A 6,000-nucleotide genomic window follows, 5' to 3' on the forward strand; every position below is an offset into this window, starting at 1 on the left:
GGTTCATATCTTTGTAAAAGTGTTTTGTGGCTCCCACCTCTCCCACTGTCTAGCTTCTCACCCCTCCTACGCAGAGCTAGTCATTCAAAATCACCAACTTCAAGAGGGTAGAGGGCATAGGTGCTGTTCTACCGTAATTCCAGTTCTTGGCAGGTCCTCCATAATATTTCCCTTGTTCAACACTGATGCTTCAGAAGGAGGAAAGACCAATAGGAAAAGTGACAAATACTTCAACAGGCTCATTATAGCACAGAGCAGCCAACAGCAAAACAATGTGAGAAAAGGAGTCAACTTCTTAAACCAGCAGAAAGAAGAAAATCTCAATGACTACATCTATGCATAATCATCAGATGGTCAGAAGTACTACATCTGAGATGACCAAGTGGATCCCACATGCATTGCTGAGAGGATAATAAGCCGGCACACCACCTCTTAAAAGGTAATCGGAAGAAGCTACTAGAATTGATACAAGTTCTTGATGTGGTAACTCCACCTCCTAGGGTACACCCTACAGATATGTATGCGATGTCCACAAAAGTACCGTTCTTTGTACAAAAGAACCCAAATTCATGGATGGTAAAATGGCTAAATGACATTCATGCAATGGAATCCAACACTGTCATGAGAACGAATTGCTGGTACACACAGTAAGAATTAATCTCATTAACATATATTGAGTGAAATAAGCCACACACACACACACACACACACACACACACACACAAACAAACAAAAAAAACAAAAAAACAGAGTCTCTGATCTCATAGCTATAACATACAAACACAGGCAAAACTAGGAAAGGCAGTGTGAAAAGTCAGGATTTAGCTACCTTTGGGTTCTACAGAGACTAAAAAGGGCAAGATAGTACCCTTAGAATGCTGAGAATGTTCTAGATTTTGGTAGATCTGATGCTCAATTTATAAACCTTTTACATTCATTTCTGTCCATGTTTTATACACACTCACTCTCTCTCTCTCTTTCTCTCTCACTCTGTGTGTCTCTCTGTCTCTCTAGCTCACTCTCTGTCTGTCTCTCTGTCCTCCCCCCTTCTTTCTCTCATCTAGATTTGATTTGTCCAGATCCTTTCCTTAGAAACACGCTGGTTTCCAACCCTGTCCTGTGTGGCAGACACCAAGACCCTTGTGGCCAAGGGCCAAGTCTCTGTTGTCTTAGACATACCTGCTCTCAACAAATACTTCTGAGGGTATGGGTCTACAGTAGGCGTGCCCCTGGCCAGTTCTGTTCTTTCATTCTCTTGATTGTGAAGTCTGTGTTCCCAGCCTCTTTGCTGGGCTCTTGGGCTTGGAATGTACCTGAAGATACTGTGGCAGTAACAGTCTGCTCTTGGAGGAAGAACTGGCTTTGAGTCCAGAAACTGGTAGAAACTGTCACTTCCACCTCTCACAAGCAGCCTGCGAGTCTGTGTCACCCCCACGTTGTAGAACAGGAAACCGAGGGTGCCGGAGGTAAAGTAACAGACGTATCGGCACACCAGTAAGCGGTTGGGGAAGTAACGTGGAAAATCAGGTCATTTGATTGCAAAGCCACACCTTTCCACAGACTGTAAGACCACAGATTGAGCAAACGTACAATGTGGGTCACTGCTTTCCTCAAAGGCCTGCCTGTCTGCCTCATTGTGAGTGCTTTCACCACCACCACACTTCCCTGTCACTCAAGCTGTAGTCCTGGGGACCCCCCTCCTCTCTCATGCTCTTCGCAATGACTCAGTCACTCAGTGCTGACTCCTAAGCCTGACAAGCCATCCTGTAGACACTGCTCTCGACACCACAGCATTAGTCCAGGCCTTAAGTTGTATCTTTCTTTGGAGGAAGATTGAAACGGCCTGCGTGCTGGATCTCCCAAATCCCAAGTTCAGATACTACAGAATTCCTCTCATTCGTGATGTTGCCTTACAAGGTCTATATGTAATCCTAATGTGAGACCGTCCCTATTCCTTACCTACAGGGTAGATAGAGGTGGCATCCACCATGATGGCATACCGTGATGGACAGAGTAACAGCCCTCCTCCGTCCACCCTGCAATCCAACCATGTGCAGATGTGCTGCTCACCCTGGGCAGTTCCTTGCTGTTTCCCAGTCTCCGGGCTCTGCATGCCAGCATTCTGTACCCCTAAGTGCCCTTCCCCTGATATCTATCAAATTCCCACCCATCCTGCAAAATGTAACTTAGGCATTTATGCCCCCATCAAAGCCCTCAAGCAAAGCTAGGGCATTGCTTTCATGGCACAGTTAGGTCCAGTGGATGCTTTGAACCTCATAGAGCCCATTTTTTATTGTAATATGGGTTGTTGTTGTTATTGTTGTTGTTGTTTGTTTTTGTAGTGTGCAATTCTCACAATACATTAGTTCGAGGCAGGTCTATATTTTGTCTTTTTCATGTGCCCTGGCCAGCACAACAGTTAACCAAAAATATTTGAACAAGTGAATTAATAAATGAGACCAATTACATGTGTATAAATAGCCTGTTGAGCAAATTTATTTTTTTATTTATCTTTAGTTATTTGTATATGTGTTGCATGTGTGCATACATGTTCATGTATGTATTATACACATGTGTACACACACGGAGAAGCCATAGGTTAATGCTAGGTGTCTTCCTCTATTGTTCTCCACTTGGTTTTTGAGGCAGGGTCTCTCGTTGAACCCAGAGCTCACAATTCAACAAGACTAGAAGGCCAGCAAGCTTCAGGGATTCTCCTCCTCCCGCTACCCAGTCCTGGGATTACAGGTGTATGCCACCATGCCTGGCTTTTCCTTCTTCTTTTCATATGTACGTGCGTGTACTATGCCTGTTTGTATGTATGTGTGCATGTTGACATGTGTGTGGGTGCAGGTTTGTGAATGGTTGCAGCTGTGTGCACATGGAGATAGAATCTGTCAGCCCCCTCTCAAACTCTCCCATAAAGCTAGTCTTCCAAGCAGCTGGCTCAGGAAATCCAGTTTCGACCTTCCTAGGCACACTCTTCATTTACATGGTTCTGGGATCCAAACTCAGGTCCCTGTACTTGCATGCAAAGCACTTTACCAAATGAGGACTCATCTCTTTTTCAAGTAAGTTCAATGAGAACGTTCACAACAGAAACAATACTAGGTTGTGCCATTTCTCTTCGTGAATCTCTTAGCAAGTCCCTTCACGTGAGATGGGAAAACAGCATTTGGCTCTTGCACGAGTCCCCTCAGAGTGTACTGTCACTCCCTTTCAGCCTCACCTCAGGTCTTTCCACCCCTGGAGTCATCCAAGGTTCTGGCCAGAAATTAAATTTTAGGAGCGAAAAGAGTGAAGATCCACTTAAGCCTGGGAGTGGTGATACACACTCCTAGCACCTGGGAGGTTGAGGCAGGAGGATTTCAAAAGACTTCAAATTCCAGTTCAACTTGAGCTGCATAGCATGGTTGTCTTACAAAAAACAAACAAACAAAATATGTATAGAACAGGACATCGTTTTTTTTATCGCTAACCTCTGAACCCCATAGAGATGATAACCAATACTCAAGCTCAGGTTTTCCACGGAGAAAAGTAGTCTTGAGACTTAGATCATTCTCACAGCAACTAAGAAAGAGCAGACTATTCCTCCTTTATCTCCTGGATTGGAGAAAGTAGGACAAAGGTTGTTCCACAGGAATATAGACAGGTAAACAGTGAAGGGGTGGTGCCATCTATTCGATGAAGGAAGGAAGCAAAGGGCACCTGGGACATCTGGGGATGGGTGTGGCTGTGAGACCCAGTGAGGAAAGAATTGACACCTGAGGTGCCTGAGAGGCCAGGAGAGCATGAGCGGGAATACTCACTCCACAGGCCCTTGGCCTGCTCCTTCCCACCAAGAAGAAAACGAAACACAGTAGTCAGCAGCCCCTATGTATATAAAGCTACCATTTAGTATGACTCTCTGGAATGAGACTGGAAACCAGCAGCCAAATGCCCCACCCCCACAGACACCCAGAGAAGTAGTCCCCATTCTGACATCGCTAGAGGAAAGGAGAGCAGCTCTCTCAAAGTAGCCTGCCTGAACTTTCTCTCCTTGCTCCCGGGATGGGAAGGAAGAAAAGGCAAAGGATAGTGGCCTGGCTTGCAAATGTGGATGACCCTAGTGGGCATCTGTGGTCTCCTATTAGACCTGAATAACACACACACACACACACACACACACACACACACACACACACACACGTGAGCAAGACTCAAAGTGCTCAACTTCCCTCCCCACAAACTGACCCCCAGCACCACGCTGTAAATGTATTTGTGTACACATCCCTTTGATAGACTAGAGGTGGCCATGCAGGTGTAACTTCTGTGGTATAGATGGAAATGACATCCCACTGTTAGACTTCTATGGCAGAGGTAGGAATCACTGTGTGGAGTAACTGCACTTGCATTTCAGATTTTCTCTTGACTTCACATGTCTTAACTTCACAGCACCACCATCATAAAAGCAGCTGGTGAACTGATTCTCGCTTTTCTAACATCCATATGTCAGTCTGTGAGCACATACATGATACATGAGCTTCCCTACACCTTCTAGGAGAAGGTGTTTACGACCCCATTACATCCAGGGAAGTTTGCGAGAAATGTAAAATACAAATAAATCCACATTTAATAAACGTACTGAGATACGTATGAAACATCTCATAACTGGTAGGTGTAATTTCTGGCATGATAATCCTAAATATTATTTATATTGCGATAATTACTTTGTGAATAGGTTTCAAGAATCAAAATCATGTCTAGAATCCATTTTCAAATATACATATAGGTCTGCAAGTTCTTTTTAGACCTCGTTTCAAAGCTCAGGTATTATCCTGCTGTTTGGAAGCTAAGTAAGAGAATCTGAAAAAGAAATGGAGTGATTTCCTTGCATAGTGTATCTACCACCACCCTCCCCCACTTTTTAGACTTAGCATCTTGACTTCTGCTAAAACAAGCTCAAAGGAGGTAAGGAAATCAAGGTTGGGTTTCCTACCTGGACATCTGCTTCCGGTCCTAGTCACACCTCCTCATCATCTTGAGTCTCAATCTCTCAGGTAAATTCACCAATCTGCTAACAAGAAGTTTCATATTATAACTTCTCCACCCACAGTGCATACATTAAAATGTGACTATGAAAATGGTTAGGAAAAAAAAATGAACCTCCAGGTTTGGATTACGAGAGCACAGAAAGGAGAAGCAGTACGCGGGTAACATCTGCTGTGCCAAGCTCCGTGGAGGACCACAGTGCTCAACAAAATAAAAAAAGTCTGAGTCATAAAATAACTTATATCAACAGGTATGGTGGCGCACACCTTTAACCCCAGCACTTGGGAGATAGAGGCAGGAGGATCTCTGTGAGTTCAAGACCAATCTGGACTACATACAGAGTTCCAGGCCAGGCAAACCAGTGAAGCCTTGTGTGAAAGACAGAAAAAAAGAGAGAGAAGGAAAGAAAGAAACAGAAGCAAAGAGGGAAAGAAAAGGAAATAAATTTAAGTGCTGTAAGATAAATGGTGATGGCACTGCATGATAACCCAAAGAATAAAACAGAATACCCACCCCCACCCCTGCACACACACTTCTAGAGAGAGAACGTATAATTGTTACCCAATTAAGCACAGTTCAGGAGGGAAATAGTAGTAACTTTATAGTGGAAAAACCTGGCAGCTTCTATCTCAACCAAGTGGTCAAGGGTGATGTCATCAGAGGCAGCCATGATAATGTGACATCCCCCTAACAAAATATAGTATCCTATACCCAAATTCATAACTTCAGTCTACAAAACACAAAACCGTCAATCCTATGGGAATCAAATGGAGGGTATTATGGTATACAGTTATGCTATCCTATGTCATACTGTAAATAAGTACCTAACTGATACTGGATGAACTTTTAGGCAAAGCAAATCCTTTAAATGTGTTAATCAGTCATCCAAATTGTCAAGACTCACTCTGTCTGGTTTTTTTTTTTTTTGTCTTTCTGTTTATAGGTAGCATATAAATGAGTATGTGTATG

The 6,000-nt window shown here is 43.7% G+C and overlaps 1 long non-coding RNA gene across 1 annotated transcript in view; it reads right to left on the reverse strand.

The window, feature by feature from the left end:
- LOC131918287 (uncharacterized) overlaps positions 1-5,056 on the reverse strand; it is a 128,447-nt gene extending 123,391 nt beyond the window's left edge. The window contains exon 1 of the long non-coding RNA XR_009380933.1: positions 4,979-5,056. This is a non-coding gene — a long non-coding RNA (uncharacterized LOC131918287). The remainder of the gene's footprint in view (positions 1-4,978) is intronic.
- Positions 5,057-6,000: the final 944 nt, after the last annotated feature.

Source organism: Peromyscus eremicus, chromosome 8b (genome assembly GCF_949786415.1).
Source record: "Peromyscus eremicus chromosome 8b, PerEre_H2_v1, whole genome shotgun sequence".
Taxonomy (NCBI): domain Eukaryota; kingdom Metazoa; phylum Chordata; class Mammalia; order Rodentia; family Cricetidae; genus Peromyscus; species Peromyscus eremicus.